General features: G+C 47.0%; 1 protein-coding gene and 1 long non-coding RNA gene across 5 annotated transcripts in view; one reads left to right on the top strand and one right to left on the bottom strand.

The window, feature by feature from the left end:
* The window catches only part of ELMO1 (engulfment and cell motility 1), a 910,002-nt gene that overhangs the window by 329,930 nt on the left and 558,580 nt on the right, over nt 1–21,492 (top strand). The gene's annotated exons all lie outside the window — the stretch shown is intronic.
* Nucleotides 20,661–21,492, bottom strand: part of LOC134929025 (uncharacterized) — a 68,215-nt gene continuing 67,383 nt past the window's right edge. The window contains exon 3 of the long non-coding RNA XR_010178220.1: nt 20,661–20,747. This is a non-coding gene — a long non-coding RNA (uncharacterized LOC134929025). The remainder of the gene's footprint in view (nt 20,748–21,492) is intronic.

The raw sequence follows: 21,492 nt of genomic DNA, 5'->3' as shown, positions 1-21,492 counted from the left end.
GTGACGGCCTCGCTGACCTGGTGTCTACCGCTACAATGGGTAAGTCATCTTTTCTTCCTTATGTTCCCGCACAACAGAAAAAGGCACCCCATTATCAGATGCAGTCCTTTCGGCCTAATAAATACAAAAAAGGAAGGGGCTCGTCCTTCCTTGCTTCAAAAGGTAGAGGAAAGGAAAAAGGTCGCCTGCTGTGTCTGGTGCCCAGGACCAAAAGTCCTCCCCGGCCTCTGCCAAGTCCACCGCATGATGCTGGGGCTCCCCTCCGGGAGTCCGTGCCGGTGGGGCCCGTCTCCGACTCTTCAGTCAGGTCTGGTTTCAATCGGGCCTAGATCCTTGGGTCTTAGCCATAGTGTCCCAAGGGTACAAACTGGAGTTTCAGGAGATACCCCCCCACCGATTTTTCAAATCAGCCTTGCCAGTTTCTATCCCAGAAAGGGAAGTAGTGAATGCTGCGATATAAAAGCTGTGTCAACAGAGTGTCATTGTCCCGGTTCCCCCGTCCCAACGGGGAGAAGGGTTCTATTCGAGCCTCTTTGTCGTGCCAAAGCCGGACGGCTCGGTCAGACCGATCCTGAACCTAAAATCCCTCAATCTGTATTTGAAAACTTTCAAGCTCAAGATGGAATCTCTTCGAGCAGTGATTTCCAGTCTAGAAGGGGGGGATTTCATGGCGTCAGTCGACATAAAAGATGCCTACTTACACGTCCCGATATATCCTCCACATCAAGCTTTCCTGAGATTTGCGGTGCAGGATTCTCATGACCAGTTTCAGACGTTGCCGTTTGGGCTTTCCACGGCCCCGAGGGTCATCACCAAAGTCATGGCGGAAATGATGGTACTCCTACGCAAGCAAGGTGTCACAATTATCCCGTACTTGGACGATCTCCTGATAAAGGCAAGATCGCAGGAGCAGTTGCTTAGAAATGTGGAGCTCTCTCTGACGGTTCTGCAACATCATGGTTGGATTCTAAATTTGCCATAGTCTCAGTTGATTCCGACAACTCTGCTGCCTTTCTTGGGCATGATCCTGGACACGGAACTGCAGAGAGTGTTTCTTCCGGCGGAAAAAGCTCTGGAAATCCAACGCATGGTCAAAGAGATTCTGAAACCGGCAAAAGTGTCAATTCATCAATGCACTCGAGTGCTAGGGAAGATGGTTGCGGCTTACGAAGCCATTCCGTTTGGCAGGTTTCATGCCCGAGTGTTTCAGTGGGACCTGGTGGACAAATGGTCCGGGTCTCACCTACACATGCACCGGAAAATAGGTCTATCTTCCAGGTCCAGAATTTCTCTCCTGTGGTGGCTTCAGAGTTCTCACCTTCTAGAGGGATGCAGGTTCGGGATCCAGGATTGGGTCCTGCTGACCACGGATGCGAGTCTCCGAGGCTGGGGAGCAGTCACACAAGGAAGAAGTTTCCAGGGAAAATGGTCAAGCCAGGAGTCTTGTCTCCACATACAGTAAATGTTCTTGAGTTAAGAGCCATTTACAATGGCCTTCTGCAAGCGGAAAACCTTCTTCGAGGTCTACCTGTCCTGATTCAGTCGGACAACGTAACAGCGGTGGCGTACGTAAACCGCCAGGGCGGAACAAAGAGCAGAGCGGCTATGGCGGAGGCCACAAGAGTTCTCCACTGGGCGGAAAAGCACGTGAACGCTCTGTCAGCAGTCTTCCTTCCAGGCGTGGACAACTGGGAAAGCAGACTTCCTCAGCAGACACGATCTCCACCCAGGAGAGTGGGCTCTTCATCAAGAGGTATTTGCAGAAGTGACAAGGGGTTGGGGAATTCCTCAAATAGACATGATGGCGTCTCGCCTCAACAAGAAGCTTCCGAGGTATTGTTCCCGGTCAAGGGACCCCCAAGCCAGTGCAGTGGACGCCCTGGTGACTTTGTGGGTGTTTCAGTCGGTGTATGTGTTCCCTCCACTTCCTTTCATTCCAAAAGTGTTGAGGATCATAAGAACAAGGGTTCCGGCAGTACTCGTCGTTCCAGATTGGCCACGGAGAGGCTGGTATCTGGATCTTCAGGAATTGCTCGTAGAAGATCCTTGGCCGCTTCCTCTCAGGGAGGACCTGTTACTGCAGGGGCCGTGCGTATTTCAAGACTTACCGCGGCTGCGTTTGACGGCGTGGAGGTTGAACGCCAAATCCTAACTCGAAAGGGTATTCCCGTGGAAGTTATCCCTACTCTCCTTAAGGCTTGGAAGGAGGTCACGGCGAAGCATTCTCACCGTATTTGGAGAAAATATGTGTCGTGGTGTGAAGCCAGGAAAGCTCCTAAGGAGGAGTTTCACCTGGGTCGTTTCCTCCATTTTTTACTGGCAGGCGTGGATGCAGGCCTGAAATTGGGTTCCATCAAAGTGCAGATTTCGGCTTTATCTATTTTCTTTCAGAAAGAATTGGCCGCCCTTCCTGAGGTTCAGACTTTTGTGAAGGGAGTACTGCATATCCATCCACCATTTGTGGCACCGTGGGATCTCGACGTGGTCTTACAGTTTCTTATGCTCACTAGTTTGAACCTTTGCGAAGGTTGAGCTGAAATTTCTCACTTGGAAAGTGGTCATGCTTTTGGCCTTGGCGTCCGCTAGACGGGTGTCGGAATTGGCGGCTCTGTCTCACAAGAGCCCATATTTAATTTTTCATGTGGATAGAGCGGAATTGAGGACTCGTCAACAATTTCTGTCGAAGGTGGTGTCTTCGTTTCACATAAATCAACCTATTGTGGTGCCTGTGGCTACGGATACCCTGACTGTGCCAAAATCTCTTGATGTCGTGAGAGCTTTGAAAATTTATTTAGCCAGAACGGCTCTTGTTAGGAAAACGGAGGCTCTGTTTGTCCTGTACGCTTCCAACAAGATTGGAAATCCTGCTTCCAAGCAAACTGTTGCACGCTGGATTTGTAATACGATTCAGCATGCTCATTCTACGGCCGGATTGCCGTTGCCGAAGTCAGTGAAGGCCCATTCTACCAGGAAGGTGGGCTCATCTTTGGTGGCTGCCCAATGGGGCTCGGCACTTCAACTTTGCCAAGCAGCTACGTGGTCGGGTTCAAACACTTTTGCTAAGTTCTACAAGTTTGATACCCTGGCTGATTAGGACCTTATGTTTGCTCAATCGGTGCTGCAGAGTCGACCGCACTCTCCCGCCTGGTCTCGAGCTTTGGTATAGACCCCATGGTCCTTTTGGAGTCCCCAGCATCCTCAGGGACGTAAGAGAAAATAGGATTTTTATACCTACCGGTAAATCCTTTTCTCCTAGTCCGTAGAGGATGCTGGGCACCCATCCCAGTGCGGACTGTTACTTGCAGTTGTATTGTTAGTTGTTGGTTTCGGTTACACGAAGGTTGTGTATCGGTTATGTTCAGCTTGTTGCTGTGTTTCGTTCATACTGTATCTGGTATTCCTGATAATCCAGTTGTACGGTGTGTTTTGTGGTGTGAGCTGGTATGTATCTCACCCTTAGTGTAACAAAAATCCTTTTCCTCGAAATGTCCGTCTCCCTGGGTACAGTTCCTATAACTGAGGTCTGGAGGAGGGTCATAGAGGGAGGAGCCAGTTCACACCCATTAAAAGTCTTATAGTGTGCCCCCAGTCTCCTGCAGATCCCGTCTATACCCCATGGTCCTTTTGGAGTCCCCAGCATCCTCTACGGACTAGGAGAAAAGGATTTACCGGTAGGTATTAATATCCTATTTTAATATCCAACATAAGGGTGGGTGGGAGGACAATTTAATCTGGCACCACTTGTGGACCAGATTTAGGAGAAAAAAAACATGGTGTTATCCCTCATACTCAGACACTTTGGTGCAGTCATAAATGTACTGCAGGGGTGTGTTAGGGGGTAGGTAGTATGGCCAACAAGTCAATCTAATATTTTGAAGTGTGATTTTTGTGATTATTTTTATTCTAATTTAATCAATCAATCCAATCAATCAATCAATCAATCAATCAATCAGTCAGTCCTTTAAACCACTGTCTGGAATCTGTGGCTATTAATATTGTATTTGTGGCATTTCTCTCAGTGGCTGCAAAACAGATTCTTGGGATTTTTATTTTTATTTTGTATTCTGAATTAATCAAATGAATCAAATTTAAAATCCTAGTCCGGAATCCTTGGCTATTAATATTGTACTCTTGTTTTGTGAATGACCTCTTAGTGGCTGCAAAACAGTTTCTTGTGAATTTTTGTATATTCTAAATTTCAACCCTTATCAGGAATCCTTGGCTTTTAATTCTGTATTCTTGTTTTGTGGATGGCATTTTGTCTTAGTGGCTGTAAAACAGATTCTAAAAGTTTTTTTTTTTCTTGTATTCTACATTAATCAAATGAATCAATTTCAACCCTTGTCAGGAATCCTTAGCTATTAATATTGTATTCGTTTTTGATCTTTTCTCAGTGGCTGCAAAACCGTTTCTTGCGATTCTTTTGTATTCTAAATTAATCAATACATTTCATCCTTGTCAGGAATATGTGGATATTAATAATTTAATATTGTTTTATGGATGGCTGTTTGTCTTAGTGGCTGTAAAACTGATTCTTGTGATTTTTTTTTTCAATTCTATGAATGGCTATTTGTCTTAGTGGCTGTAAAACTGATTCTTGTGATTTTTTTTTTTTCTATTCTAAATGAATCGAATTAATCAATCCGTTATTTCAACCCTATTTGCATTGTACTCTTTTGGCCTTTTCTTTTAGTGGCTGCAAAACAGATTGTGATTTTATAATACTATTTTTATCACATTACTGAAATGATGTCACTGCCTGGAACTTGCAGGCTTTTACATTTGGGTCAAGGATGAAATTCAGACAGGAGATTGGACGCCAGCTTCACACTTGTTATTTTCACATACCTTCAGCCTTCCTAAAGGGGGTGCCTGCATAACATTCTCAGACTCCATTTATCCACGATACTTTATTTCCGACAGCATATTTTGTTCAGTATCACAGCGATACTAATGAATATTCTGACAGTATTCACCATCACTTACCTGTCTGGCAAGATCCCACATTGTCTACATCTTAGCGTTATCTTTCGCTGAGTTGCCAGCAGCCCACCACTGCTAGTGAAGTGTTGCTGGTTAATGCTCATCCATGACAGACACATGCGCTAAGTGGTGATGCAACAAAGCCTGAAAGGCTCTGCTAGGTCTCCTACCCATTTTAGAGAGTGCTGAAGCAGCTAGACGTCAATCATAAATGGAGCCCTTGAGTTTTAGTTTTCACTGCATTATTAATATAATGTGTTCTAATTGGTTCTTGATATGCGCAAAATCCAACCACCCGTAACCCACATATTTAATATTATGTGTTGGAAATGATTTTCTATACATTCCACAGTGATGAGATGACGCAAGCCCTGGTTACGGTGGTCACAGGAAAGGGATTACAAGCACAGTGATTTATGTGCCTCCAACTGTTAGTAAGTCTAGTAAACCTGACAAAACAGACACGGTTTTCAAAAATACAATATGAAATGTCCCATTCGTTCAGCCAGTAACAGAAAGAAAAGCGCTAGTAGTTCATTAGTAGATGTGTTTTAGTTCTGAATGATGCATATACAACAGCAGTTTGACTGTAGATGAGATAAACTCCTCCACTTGTGCTAGCCATTTAAGCTGTGCTACCATTGACTCCCTGGCTTAGCTCAGTGTGACATATTACAGGAAAGTACCAAAAACTCAAAGTATAATGCTTCATATGACAGCTGCAGAAACATCAGCTAACTGCCAGCTGGACTGGAAAAGGGGCACCAGTTACTTTAGCATATCACAGTGTGAGAGCAGCTGAATATCTCAGAGAAATATCACTTTATTTTTTATTTGTGCTAAATTCAGCTCTAGCAGTGACACAATATATCTTAATATGAAGTTTAGATCTTATTTTAGTAAACAAAATAAAACATTTATGGAAACTGGTGCAAAGGAAACAATAGTGTTGCCCATGGCAACCAGTCATATTCTACAAGTTTTTGTGATATAGTTTATAAAATGGAAACAAAACATATGATTTGTTGCTAGGTGCGCCATGTTTACAACCAAATTTCTGAATTTCTGAAATATATTAATGGTATAAGCATCTTGTAGCACCATGTCCATTCTTGGGATGTGGTATGGTATGTCAACGTTCACCATGTAGACACCGATGAAATGTCAACTTGATAGAATGTGGACATATCATCCCTGATTGCCCAACGGTGTTTCTCTAACGTCCTAGAGGATGCTGGGACTCCGTAAGGACCATGGGGATAGACGGGCTCCGCAGGAGACATTGGCACTTTAAGAAAGACTTTGGATCTGGGTGTGCACTGGCTCCTCCCTCTATGCCCCTCCTCCAGACCTCGGTTTGATACTGTGCCCATAGGAGATGGGTGCACTTCAGGGAGCTCTCCTGAGCTTCCTGACAGAAAGTATATTTGTTAGGTTTTTTTATTTACAGGGAGCCTGGTGGCAACAGACTCCCTGCATCGAGGGACTGAGGGGAGAGAAGCAGACCTACTTCTGTGAGTTTCAAGGCTCTGCTTCTTAGGCTACTGGACACCATTAGCTCCAGAGGGAGTCGGAACACAGGTCTCACCCTGGAGTTCGTCCCGGAGCCGCGCCGCCGTCTTCCTCACAGAGCAGGAAGATAGAAGCCGGGTGAGTATGAGAAGAAAAAGAAGACTTCAGAGGCGGCAGAAGACTTCATGATCTTCACTGAGGTAACGCACAGCAGTGCAGCTCCCACACACCTCACACACTGCAGTCACTGTAAGGGTGCAAGGCGCAGGGGGGGGGGGGCGCCCTGGGCAGCAATATAAACCTCATTTCTGGCAAAAGAGATATATATATACAGCTAGGCACTGTATATATAAAGAGCCCCCGACAGTTTTTATTATACTTAAGCGGGGCAGAAGCCCGCCGCAGAGGGGGCGGGGCTTCTCCCTCGGCACTCACCAGCGCCATTTACTCCACAGCACAGCTGAGAGGAAGCTCCCCGGACTCTCCCCTGCTTATCCACGGTGAAAGGGGGTTTCAGAGAAGAGTGAGGGGGGGGGCGCACATAATTGGCAGCAAATAATAGTATTACAGCGCTACTGGGTACACACATTGTGTGTTTTTCCAGGGGTATTAGCGCTGAGTGTGTGCTGGCATACTCTCTCTCTGTCTCTCCAAAGGGCCTTGTAGGGGAACTGCCTTCAGATAAGAGGATTCCCTGAGTGTGTGGTGTGTCGGTACGTGTGTGTCGACATGTCTGAGGTAAAAGGCTCTTCTAAGGAGGAGATGGAGCAAATGTGTGTGTGTGGTGTCTCCGCCGACACCTGACTGGATATGTGGAATTAAGTGCTGAGGTAAATTTATTGCACAAAAGATTAGAGAACAGACAGGGAACCTACCCATGTCTGTCCCTATGTCGCAGGGACCTTCAGAGTCTCAAAACGCCCACTATCCAAAATAATAGACACTGATACCGACACGGAGTCTGACTCCAGTGTCGACTACGATGCAAAGTTACAGCCAAAACTGGCAGAAAAGTATTCAATATATGATTATTGTAATGAAAGATGTTTTGCATATCACTGATGACCCATCTGTCCCTGACACGAGGGTACACATGTTTAAGGGGAAGAAAGCTGAGGTAACATTTCCCCCCTCTAATGAACCAAATGAATTGTGTGGAAAAGAGCGTGAATCTCCAGACAAGAAACTGCAGTTTCCCAAAAGAATTCTCATGGCGTCTCCTTTCCCTGCTAGGGCCAGGATACGATGGGAATCCTCCCCTAAGGTGGACAAGGCGTTGACACGTTTACCCATAAGGTAGCGCTGACATACCAAGATATAGCTACCCTCAGGGATCCTGCAGATAGCATGCAGAAAAGTACTTTGAAGTCCATTTACACACATTCTGGTACACTACTCAGACCGGCGATTGTGTCAGCAGGGGTTTATAGCGCTGTAGCAGCGTGGACAGATACCTTTTCTCTGACGTCCTAGTGGATGCTGGGAACTCCGTAAGGACCATGGGGAATAGACGGGCTCCGCAGGAGACTGGGCACTCTAAGAAAGAATTAGGACTACTGGTGTGCACTGGCTCCTCCCTCTATGCCCCTCCTCCAGACCTCAGTTAGAATCTGTGCCCGGCTCGAGCTGGTTGCACACTAGGGGCTCTCCTGAGCTTCTAGTAAAGAAAGTATTTATTAGGTTTTTTATTTTCAGTGAGATCTGCTGGCAACAGACTCACTGCTACGAGGGACTTAGGGGAGAGAAGCGAACCTACCTGCTTGCAGCTAGCTTGGGCTTCTAGGCTACTGGACACCATTAGCTCCAGAGGGATCGAACACAGGCCCAGCCTCGATCGTCCGGTCCCGGAGCCGCGCCGCCGTCCCCCTTGCAGAGCCAGAAGCAAGAACGTCCTGGAAATCGGCGGCTGAAGACTCCGGTCTTCATTAAGGTAGCGCACAGCACTGCAGCTGTGCGCCATTGCTCCCTATGCACACCACATACTCCGGTCACTGATGGGTGCAGGGCGCTGGGGCTGCAATTAGAGTACCTTAAATTGGCAAACAGCACATAATATAGTCTAATAAACTATATATGTGCAAAGATCCCCTGCCATAATATTAATGAAAGAGCGGGAGAAGCCCGCCGAGAAGGGGGCGGGGCTATCTCCCTCAGCACACTGGCGCCATTTCCTCTTCACAGCTCCGCTGGAAGACAGCTCCCCAGGCTCTCCCCTGCAGTTTCCAGGCTCAAAGGGTAAAAAAGAGAGGTGGGGCACTAAATTTAGGCGCAAACTGTATTTGTATAGCTGCTATAGGGAAAATCCACTCTGGTGTCGACCTGTGGGGTCGACACCAGAGTGGATGGATATGTGGAAGGTTTTACACGAGTGTCAACTCCTTACATAAAAGGTTCGATGAAATAACAGCTGTGGGACAGCCGGCTTCTCATCCAGTGCCTGCCCAGGCGTCTCAAAGGCCATCAGGGGCTCAAAAACGCCCGCTACCTCAGATGTCGACACGGAGTCTGACTCCAGTGTCGACGATGACGAGACTAATGTACATTCCACTAGGGCCATCCGTTGCATGATTACGGCAATGAAAAATGTGTTGCACATTTCTGACATTAACCCAGGTACCACTAAAAAGGGTATTATGTTTGGGGAGAAAAAGCAACCAGTGGTTTTTCCCCCATCAGATGAGTTGAATGAAGTGTGTGAAGAAGCGTGGGCTTCCCCCGATAGATTCCCTGTCTGATAACATTGATTCCCTTGACAGGGACACTATATTGCTAACCATAGAGCATATTAAAGACGTAGTCTTATATATGAGAGATGCACAGAGGGATATTTGCCGGCTGGCATCTAGAATTAATGCAATGTCCATTTCTGCCAGGAGAGTATTATGGACTCGGCAGTGGACAGGTGATGCGGATTCTAAAAGGCACATGGAGGTTTTGCCTTACAAGGGTGAGGAATTGTTTGGGGATGGTCTGTCGGACCTCGTTTCCACAGCAACAGCTGGAAAGTCGACATTTTTACCTCAGGTTCCCTCACAGCCTAAGAAAGCACCGTATTATCAGGTACAGTCCTTTCGGCCCCAGAAAGGCAAGCGGGTTAAAGGCGCGTCCTTTCTGCCCAGAGGCAGGGGTAGAGGGAAAAAGCTGCACCATACAGCCAGTTCCCAAGAACAAAAATCCTCCCCTGCTTCCACTAAATCCACCGCATGACGCTGGGGCTCCACTGGTGGAGCCAGGTGCGGTGGGGGCCCGTCTCCGGAACTTCAGCGACCGGTGGGTTTGCTCACTGGTGGATCCCTGGGTTCTACAAGTGGTATCTCAGGGATACAAGCTGGAATTCGAGACGTCTCCCCCTCGCCGTTACCTCAAATCAGCCTTGCCAGCTACTCCCCAGGACAGGGAGGTAGTGCTGGCGGCAATTCACAAGCTGTACCTCCAGCAGGTGATAATCAAGGTTCCCCTCCTTCAACAGGGACGGGGTTACTATTCCACAATGTTTGTGGTACCGAAACCAGACGGTTCAGTGAGACCCATTCTAAATTTGAAATCCTTGAACACTTATATAAGGAAGTTCAAGTTCAAAATGGAATCGCTCAGGGCGGTTATTGCAAGCCTGGAAGAGGAGGATTACATGGTATCCCTGGACATCAAGGATGCTTACCTGCATGTCCCCACCTCACCAGGTGTACCTCCGTTTTGTGGTACAGGACTGCCATTACCAATTCCAGACGTTGCCGTTTGGTCTGTCCACGGCACCGAGGGTATTTACCAAATTAATGGCCGAAATGATGATACTCCTTCGAAAGAAGGGAGTTTTAATTATCCCGTACTTGGACGAACTCCTTATAAAGGCGAGGTCCAGGGAGCAGTTGTTGGTCGGAGTAGCACTATCTCAGGAAGTGCTACAACAGCACGGCTGGATTCTGAATATTCCAAAGTCGCAGCTGGTTCCTACGACGCGTCTGCTGTTCCTGGGTATGATTCTGGACACAGAACAGAAGAAGGTGTTTCTCCCGGAGGAGAAGGCCAAGGACTTGTCATCTCTGGTCAGAGACCTCCTGAAACCAAAACAGGTGTCGGTGCATCACTGCACGCGAGTCCTGGGAAAGATGGTAGCTTCTTACGAGGCAATTCCATTCGGCAGGTTCCATGCAAGGATCTTTCAGTGGGATCTGTTAGACAAGTGGTCCAGATCGCATCTTCAGATGCATCGGCTGATCACCCTGTCCCCGAGGGCCAGGGTGTCTCTGCTGTGGTGGCTGCAGAGTGCTCATCTTCTCGAGGGCCGCAGATTCGGCATACAGGACTGGGTCCTGGTGACCACGGATGCAAGCCTCCGAGGTTGGGGGGCAGTCACTCAGGGAAGAAACTTCCAAGGACAATGGTCGAGTCAGGAGGCTTCCCTACACATAAATATTCTGGAACTAAGGGCCATTTACAATGCCCTAATTCAGGCAAGACCCTGCTTCAAAACCAGCCGGTGCTGATTCAGTCAGACAACATCACGGCGGTCGCCCATGTAAACCGACAGGGCGGCACAAGAAGCAGGATGGCAATGGAAGAAGCCACAAGGATTCTCCGATGGGCGGAAAATCACGTGATAGCACTGTCAGCAGTGTTCATTCTGGGAGTGGACAACTGGGAAGCAGACTTCCTCAGCAGGCACGACCTCCACCCGGGAGAGTGGGGACTTCATCCAGAAGTCTTCCAGCTGATTGTAAATCGTTGGGAAAGGCCACAGGTGGACATGATGGCGTCCCGCCTCAACAAAAAGCTAAAAAGATATTGCGCCAGGTCAAGGGACCCTCAGGCGATAGCTGTGGACGCTCTAGTGACACCGTGGGTGTACCAGTCGGTTTATGTGTTCCCTCCTCTTCCTCTCATACCAAAGGTGCTGAGGATAATAAGAAAGAAAGTAGTAAGAACTATACTCATCGTTCCGGATTGGCCAAGACGGACTTGGTACCCGGAACTACAAGAAATGATCTCAGAGGACCCTTGGCCTCTGCCTCTCAGACAGGACTTGCTACAGCAGGGGCCCTGTCTGTTCCAAGACTTACCGCGGCTGCGTTTGACGGCATGGCGGTTGAACGCCGGATCCTGATGGAAAAGGGCATTCCGGTTGAAGTCATTCCTACGCTTATAAAAGCTAGGAAGGATGTGACAGCAAAACATTATCACCGCATATGGCGAAAATATGTTGCTTGGTGTGAGGCTATGAAGGCCCCCACAGAAGAATTTCAGCTGGGTCGATTTCTGCACTTCCTACAGTCAGGAGTGACTATGGGCCTAAAATTGGGATCCATTAAAGTCCAGATTTCGGCCCTGTCTATTTTCTTTCAAAAAGAACTGGCTTCACTGCCTGAAGTTCAGACGTTTGTTAAGGGAGTGCTGCATATTCAGCCCCCTTTTGTGCCCCCAGTGGCACCTTGGGATCTCAACGTTGTGTTGGATTTCCTAAAATCACATTGGCTTGAGCCACTTCAGACCGTGGAATTAAAATATCTCACGTGGAAAGTGGTCATGCTTTTGGCCTTGGCTTCGGCTAGGCGGGTGTCAGAATTGGCGGCTTTGTCCTGTAAAAGCCCCTATCTGATCTTCCATATGGACAGAGCAAAATTGAGGACTCGTCCCCAATTCCTCCCTAAGGTGGTATCAGCGTTTCATTTGAACCAACCTATTGTGGTGCCTGCGGCTACTCGGGACTTGGAGGCTTCCAAGTTGCTGGACGTAGTCCGGTCCCTGAAAATCTATGTTTCCAGGACGGCTAGAGTCAGAAAGACTGACTCGCTGTTTATCCTGCATGCACCCAACAAGCTGGGTGCTCCTGCTTATAAGCAGACTATTGCTCGCTGGATCTGCTCCACGATTCAACTTGCACATTCTGCGGCTGGACTGCCGCATCCTAAATCAGAAAAAGCCCATTCCACGAGGAAGGTGGGCTCTTCTTGGGCGGCTGCCCGAGGGGTCTCGGCTTTACAACTTTGCCGAGCTGCTACCTGGTCGGGATCAAACACGTTTGCAAAATTCTACAAGTTTGATACCCTGGCCGAGGAGGACCTTGAGTTTGCTCATTCGGTGCTGCAGAGTCATCCGCACTCTCCCGCCCGTTTGGGAGCTTTGGAATAACCCCCATGGTCCTTACGGAGTTCCCAGCATCCACTAGGACGTCAGAGAAAATAAGAATTTACTCACCGGTAATTCTTTTTCTCGTAGTCCGTAGTGGATGCTGGGCGCCCATCCCAAGTGCGGAATGTCTGCAATACTTGTATATAGTTATTGCCTAACTAAAGGGTTATTGTTATGAGCCATCTGTTCAGTGAGGCTCAGTTTTTATTCATACTGTTAACTGGGTATAGTTATCACGAGTTGTACGGTGTGATTGGTGTGGCTGCTATGAGTCTTACCCGGGATTCCAAATCCTTTCCTTGTTGTGTCAGCTCTTCCGGGCACAGTTTCCCTAACTGAGGTCTGGAGGAGGGGCATAGAGGGAGGAGCCAGTGCACACCAGTAGTCCTAATTCTTTCTTAGAGTGCCCAGTCTCCTGCGGAGCCCGTCTATTCCTCACGGAGTTCCCAGCATCCACTACGGACTACGAGAAATAGAATTACCGGTGATTAAATTCTTATTATCAGCGGAGATTGAAACCCTAGATAAGGATACCATGTTATTGACCCTAGGATATATAAAAGATGCTGTCTTATATATAAGACATGCTCAAAGAGACATTGGTCTACTTGGTTCTAGAGTCAACGCTATGTAGATTTCTGCTAGACGTGTCCTGTGAAACATGCAATGGACAGGTGACGCCGACTAAAAGAGGCATATAGCGGTTTTACCTTACAAGGGTGAGGAATTGGGTGGAGAAGGGCTCTCGGACCTGGTCTCCACAGCTATAGCTGGTAAATCTGATCTTTTGCCTTATATTCCCTCACAGCCTAAGAAAGCACGACATTAGCAAATGCAGTCCTTTCGGTCGCAGAAAAACAAGAAAGTACGAGGAGCGTCCTTTCTTACCAGAGGTAAGGGCGCAGGGCACAGCTAGTTCCCAGGAACAGAAGTCCTCCCCGGCCTCTACTAAATCCACCGCATGACGCTGGGGCTCCGCTAAGGGAGTCCGCCCCAGTGGGAGCACGTCTTCGACTCTTCAGCCACATCTGAGTTCACTCACAGGTGGATCTCAGGGTTACAAGCTGGAATTCGAAGAGGTGCCTCCTCGCCGGTTTTCCTTATCGGCCCTATCGGCTTCTCCCCCAGAAAGGGAGATAATATTAAATACAATTCACACACTGTATCTCCAACAGGTGGTGCTCAAGGTTCCCCTCCTTCAACAAGGAAGGGGATATTACTCAACCTTGGCTGTATTCCCTAAACCGGACGGTTCGGTCAGACCTATTTTAAAATTAAAATCTCTGAACCTATACTTGAAAAGGTTCAAATTCAAGGTGGAATCGCTCAGAGCGATCATCGCCAGCCTGGAATTGGGGGGATTTTATGGTGTATCTAGACATAAAGGCTGCATACCTTCATGTTCCCATTTATCCACCCCATCAGGCGTACCTGAGAATTACGGTACAGTATTGTCATTACCAATTTCAGGGTAATTGGCGGAAATGATGGTGCTCCTACGCAAGCAAGGAGTCAAAATTTTCCCATACTTGGACGATCTCCTAATAAGGGCGAGATCAAAAGAGCAGTTGCTGAACAACGTGTCACTTTCACTGAAGGTGTTACAGAAACACGGCTGGAGTCTCAATATACCGAAGTAACAGTTGGTTCCTACGACTCGTCTGACCTTCTTGGGCATGATTCTGGATACAGACCAGAAAAGGGTTTTTCTTCCGATAGAAAAAGCTCAGGAACTCATGACTCTAGTCAAGAACCTGTTGAAGCCAAAACAAGTGTCAGTGCATCATTGCACTCAAGTCCTGGGAAAAATGGTGGCGACGTACGAAGCCATTCCCTTCGGCAGGTTCCATGCAAGGACTTTCCAATGGGACCTATTGGACAAATAGTCCGGGTCACATCTGCAAATGCATCAGCGGATCACCCTGTCCCCCAGGGCCAGGGTATCTCTTCTGTGGTGTCTGCAGAGTGCTCACCTTCTAGAGCGCCGCAGGTTCGGCATTCAGGATTGGATCCTGGTGACCACGGACGCGAGCCTCCGAGGTTGGGGAGCAGTCACACACGGAAGAAATTTCCAAGGCCTTTGGTCAAGTCAAGAGACTTGTCTTCACATCAACATCCTGGAACTAAGGGCCATATACAACGCCCTACGTCAAGCGGAGACCTTACTTCGCGACCGACCAGTTCTGATCCAGTCAGACAACGTCACCGCAGTAGCTCATGTAAACCGCCAGGGCGGCACAAGGAGCTGAGTGGCGATGGCGGAAGCCACCAGAATTCTTCGCTGGGCGGAGAATCATGTAAGCGCACCTTCAGCAGTGTTCATTCCGGGAGTGGACAACTGGGAAGCAGACTTCCTCAGCAGACACGACCTGCATCCAGGAGAGTGGGGACTTCATCAGGAAGTCTTCGCACAGATTGCAAGTCAGTGGGGACTGCCCCAAATAGACATGATGGCGTCTTGTCTCAACAAAAAGCTACAAAGGTATTGCGCCAGGTCAAGAGATCCTCAGGCGGTAGCTGTGGACGCCCTAGTGACACCGTGGGTGTTCCAGTCGGTCTATGTATTCCCTCCTTTTCCTCTCATACCCAAGGTGTTGAGAATAATAAGAAAAAGAGGAGTGAGAACAATAATCATTGTTCCGGATTGGCCACGAAGGGCCTGGTATCCGGATCTGCAGGAAATGCTCACAGAAGATCCGAGGCCTCTTCCTCTAAGACAGGACATGTTGCAACAGGGTCCCTGTCTGTTCCAAGACTTACCGCGGCTGCGTTTGACGGCCGGATCCTAGCGGAAAAAGGTATTTTGGATGCGGTCATTCCTATGCTAATAATGGCTAGGAAGGACGTGACATCTAAACATTATCACCGAATATGGCGAAAATATGTTTCTTGGTGTGAGGCCAGGAATGCTCCTACGGAAGAATTCCATCTAGGCCATTTTCTTCACTTCCTACAAACTGGAGTGAATTGGGGCCTAAAATTAGGCTCCATTAAAGTTCAGATTTCGGCCTTATCCATTTTCTTTCAAAAGGAATTGGCCTCTCTACCTGAAGTACAGACTTTTGTGAAGGGAGTACTGCATATTCAGCCTCCTTTTGTACCTTCGGTGGCGCCTTGGGACCTTAACGTGGTGTTTAAGTTTCCTTAAGTCACATTGGTTTGAACCACTTAGAACAGTGGAGTTGAAATATCTCACTTGGAAGGTGGTCATGTTGTTAGCCTTGGCTTCGGCTAGGCGAGTTTCGGAATTAGCGGCTTTTTCACATAAAAGCCCCTATCTGGTTTTCCATATGGATAGAGCGGAATTGCGGAACCGTCCTCAATTCCTACCTAAGGTGGTCTCATCCTTTCATATGAACCAACCTATTGTCGTGCCTGTGGCTACACGTGACTTGGAGGATTCCGAGTCCCTTGATGTGGTCAGGGCTTTGAAAATTGACGTGGCCAGAACGGCTAGGATCAGAAAAACAGAAGCACTGTTTGTCCTGTATGCAGCCAACAAGGTTGGCAGCCCTGCTTCAAAGCAGACTATTGCTCGCTGGATCTGTAACACGATTCAGCAGGCGCATTCTACGGCAGGATTGCCGTTACCAAAATCGGTTAAGGCCCATTCCACTTGGAAGGTGGGCTCATCTTGGGCGGCTGCCCGAGGGGTCTCGGCACTTCAGCTGTGCCGAGCTGCTACTTGGATGGGGTCAAACACCTTTGCAAAGTTCTATAAGTTTGATACCCTGGCTGAGGAGGACCTCCTGTTTGCTCAATCGGTGCTGCAGAGTCATCCGCACTCTCCCACCCATTTGGGAGCTTTGGTATAATCCCCATGGTCCTTACGGAGTCCCAGCATCCTCTAGGACGTTAGAGAAAATAAGATTTTAAACCTACCGGTAAATCTTTTTCTCGTAGTCCGTAGAGCAGGCATTCCCAACCGCGGTCCTCAAAGCACACCAACAGTGCAGGTTTTAGTGATTTCCAGGCTTCAGCACAGGTGACTTAATTAGTAGGTCAGTTATTTTGATTTAACCATCTGTGCTGCAGCCTGGATATCACTAAAACCTGCACTGTTGGTGTGCCTTGAGGACTGTGGTTGGGAATGCCTGCCGTAGAGGATGCTGGGCGACCGTCCCAAGTGCGGACTTCTTCTGCAAGACTTGTATATAGTTTTGCTTACATAAGGGTTATGTTATAGTTTTCATCAGTCTTGGACTGATGCTATGTTGTTTTCATACTGTTAACTGGGTAGTATATCACAAGTTATACGGTGTGATTTGTGTGGCTGGTATGAATCTTGCCCTTGGATTAACAAAAATCCTTTCCTCGTACTGTCCGTCTCCTCTGGGCACAGTTTCTCTAACTGAGGTCTGGAGGAGGGGCATAGAGGGAGTAGCCAGTGCACACCCAGATCCAAAGTCTTTCTTAAAGTGCCCATGTCTCCTGCGGAGCCCGTCTATCCCCATGGTCCTTACGGAGTCCCAGCATCCTCTACGGACTACGAGAAAAAGATTTACCGGTAGGTTTAAAGTCTTATTTTTACCTTTTACTTACATCTGCAGCGACTCCAGCGGCGTCTTGTCATGTGACTGCCATTGCGATGCATTCCAGTGAGTATAACGGTCCTATTTTGGGATGTGGTATGGTATGTCAACATTCATCATGTAGATGAACTGTCAACTTGATAGAATGTCTACATATCATCCGTGGTTGCCCAGCGGTGTCTTACCTTCTCTGTTTCACCTTGACAAAGGGGCGTCACAGCCCCGAAACATTGGTGGATACACTGATGTTTTAATAACATTCCGAGTGCCACTGCGTAATTTGTGCTGGTAGATATGTGTAGATATATATTAGGGTTAGGATTGGACTCTTTCGTTTTCTTGTGGCCCACACAAGACTAAGGGGGACATTTAGTAAGCAGTGATAAGAGCGGAGAAGTGATCCAGTGGAGAAGCCCCATCAACCAATCCGCAGCTCTGTATCATTTTATAGTATGCAAATTATAGATGTTACGTCAGTGCTGATTGGTTGCCATGGGCAACTTCTCCACTGGCTCACTTCTCCGCTCTTTTCACTGCTTAGTAAATGTCTCCCTTAGACCTTGACAGTTCGGGCCAGTTGTGAATTTGATTTTGATTATTACATGCCTGCTCTAATGCAAACATTCATTGGTGTGTGTATCAGAGCAATGTTGGGTCACAATGTGTGGCTATGCACATCCTCCATATGTACTGTAGACCATTGATTACATCCGTTTTACTGGCGGACTGGATGCCGGCTTTCAATATCCCGACAGCGGTATCCCGCCCACCAGAATGCCAGCAGTGGGTCGAGTGCTAAGAGTCCCCTTGCGGGCACGCTGCACTCTCTAATTTCCCACTCTATGGGTCTCGTGGACACCCACCGTTCGGAATAGCCCTGGTGGGCCAAGATCTCAATAGCCATCATTTTAACTGCAACCCGTAGTGCATATACTGTACCTCATTTTACTGCACAGACCAGTTGGAGTTGTTACAAGCATTCACATGCGGTTTCAACTTGCTCCGACTTGAATTACTACAACCCCCTAATACACTAGATGGTGTGCACATGACGTAATGGTTGTCCCCTTTCCCTTCATCCCCAGAACAAACAATATATGACTGAACAATATATCTTGCATTGTTTGGTCGTTTGATCGCTGACAATATATCGGTTATATATGTCAGATAGGACATACACACTGGATGATTTGCACAAAATCATTAAAGATCTGTTCTGATCCGCCTGCATGGCAGGCAGATGAGAGGATGCGATGAGCGACGCACGTAAACGCGTGATAGAGGTGTACACTAGACGATGTGGCTGATATGTCGTTCCAATTCAGTTCAAAACAGCAAATAGTCCTATATATCGTCTAGTGTGTACTCAGCTTTAGTGAATGTTGTTAAGGTTTTGAAGATGATGTATGCCAGTGGTTCCCAAACTTACTTGAATCATGGTGCCCTATAGTATCAGCATTTTATTTCACAGCAACCCTAGGCCCAAAGTTTCTTATTTACTAATTAAGAAAAAAAAAATGATTCATTTAAGTAAACTGTGCTTAACTGTCATCCTTAAATTCAGTTATTTAGTGGTGGACAGGGTTGCACTTCTGTTTGGCCACGCATTTTATAAATGGCAGCCATTATCACTGATTTTGACTATCAGATGACCATAAATAATTTGATTTGGTCCTTGACCACCAACCTGAGTCTACTGGTGCCTCAAGGATTTTGGCCAAATATTGTCCGGGATTGAATCCCGGGATCGGAACTTCCATTCCTGGTATTCAGACCAATGCTGTTTTTTTAATGCCGGGCAGTGTTCAGCATACGGCACAGATGTTGGCCAGCTCCTTTTGCATCTAGCTTGTGCGGCTGTGCGCACTGCGCAGCGTGACATGGTGTTAGAGGTCAGAATGCCTGCATCTGCTGCCTGCCGCCCTTTTTTTTTTTTTTTCCTAGCCAATCCCTGGATTGACCGTTTTTCATTCCTGGGCCTTGGGATTGGCCTCCCTAGCTCCGATATGCTGGGCAATGTATGAACAATGAGTAGCACTGACCATTCCGACACCTGCAGCTATCAATTTTGACCGCTGGTGGTGTCGTTGCTCATACACCACTCCAGGGACAGCTCTGTCCCTGGTTGCGGCGGCTGCTGGGTCCATGCTGCATAGCAGATTTTGCGAGAGTAGCAAGATCTTGCACATACCCAGTGAGCCGGTAGGGAGAAGAGACAGTGCATCAGCACAAGGCTGATGCTCTGTGGGTGGTCTGGCAGAGATCGCCGGAGGAGAGAGTTTTCACTCCCCCACTCCGGCATCCGAGATGTTAATACATTTCATCACTGCCTCTTCCTGCTTTACCTCTGTAAAGAGACGAAGCAGGAAGCGTTATACCCACATGATATGTGTGAGTTTAATACATTTATCCCTGAGTTTGGGAACCACTGGCCTACATCAAAAACTATTGCCAGGTGGATCTCTTCTATAATTGTCTAGGTTTATATTGGTGCAGGGAGAAACCCTAGCTCAAAACCGCCCAGTGTGTATGGGCCTTTAGTTTTTAGTTTGTGCCTTTACAAGATTTTGCAGTGTCCGTGTGTTTGAGTTCAAGGACACACATTTTGGAAATGGGGTGCAGTTAATTTGCCGGCTGTAGGGATCCTGGAGATCAGGATACAGACGCCGGAATCCCGACAGCCGATAATGCCAACATACGGAATCCCGGTGCACAGGGGCTATCCACACTCAGGGGTGTCCACGACACCCATAGAGTGGAAATAGAGCCTGTGGTGAGCACAGCAAGCCCACAAGGGGACTCTTTATGCTTGCCCTGCTGCCGTCATACTGGCGGCTGGGATGCCTCTGTCTGTATCCCGGCTGCCGATAAATCATACCGAACCCTTGGAAATAAGTGGGAAATCCCATTATACGTTGTCCCCCATGGCATAAAAGAGAAAATAGGTGGGTTTTTTTTAATACTTTTATTAAATGAATTTCCCTCAGTCTATTAGGGGCACTAAATGTCCACCAATTACCCTTTAGTCTTCATGTTAATATTTTACTCAGCTGAGATGTTTTTTTTATCTTTCAGGAACTATTTTGTGTTGATTCCGCTCTGCAGTTTTTTGTGGGGCTTTGTTAGGAAAATAAGTTACCTGCAGTATGGAGATGTGTAAAAGAATGAGGAGTATAAAATAAAATGATTAATGCTAACTTCATGAATGATAATCTGCAGCCCTTGGTCCAGTGTCGCTCAGTAGATTCAGAAAAAATAATTTATCATGCATATAAAAATCATGTCATAAAATACTTGAATTGTGCATGAGGTATTTTCATTTGTTTTTGTTTTTTGAGGTGAACAAATGACAAATGACCACCATTAGTCGAGGTATATGTATAACAATGGAGTAGTTACAAGTATAGTTGCAAAGATGCCCTGCGGTTCTAATCAGGGGGAAAAAGTATTTATTTATTTATTTATTTATTTATTTATTTATTTACAAATTGGCAAATGAGTTCCCAGTATTAAGCTCTATCACCTTTTCAGCAGAGCTACTCCATCATTTGTTCAGCTGTCATGACATGAAGATTTCCAATGTACCTGCATAAACTGAAAGCAAAAAAAGAAATTCTGATTATTTACACCAGAGGGCAGCAAATACAAGGCACACACCTAACTCTTTATTTCCTTTGTAATAATATAATATTAGAAACAGCTGGGAAAGTGTAATACTGAATTTTAGTAATATAATAATCTTAATTTTCAGTATACGAAATATGCTAAAAGTACAGTACATAATTACCAGGATATTATTTCCTGTGTTATGTAGGTATTACTAGGTTTAATGGATATTATTTGTAATAAGAAAAAATTATGTGGAAAAGACCAACATAAATTCCACGAACACACAAGTGAATAAAGTAACATTTATCTTAGTACTTGGTGTTTTGTTTTATTGTTTACAAGCTGCTTCTGTGTAGAATTAGTGCCTTAAGGTGGGTACACACTAGGCGATGAGTGACATCGCCTAGTGTGTCCGCCTCCCGGGCCGCCCGAGATATGCATACACACTGTGCGATATTTCTAGCGATATCGCACAGTGACCTTATGAAGCGGGCGCCCAAAGCATGCATCTTTCGACGTTGAGTTCAAAGTGAGCTGCATACACGGCCAAGATTGAGGGTTAAAGACCCGCGGGGCCACGCATCGCTCATCGTTTACAGCGTACACACTAATTGATATAGTAAACAATGTCGCTCAGGAAGGGTCAAAATAAGCGATGTCGTTTACTATATAGACTAGTGTGTACAAGCCTTTAGTGTGTGTGGCTGTGTGCACCCCCCTTCCCTGAACC

The sequence above is a fragment of the Pseudophryne corroboree genome, chromosome 5 (genome assembly GCF_028390025.1).
Source record: "Pseudophryne corroboree isolate aPseCor3 chromosome 5, aPseCor3.hap2, whole genome shotgun sequence".
NCBI classification, from domain to species: domain Eukaryota; kingdom Metazoa; phylum Chordata; class Amphibia; order Anura; family Myobatrachidae; genus Pseudophryne; species Pseudophryne corroboree.
The sequence above is the reverse complement of the archived record's forward strand: the minus strand, read 5'-3'. Positions and strand labels throughout refer to the sequence as shown.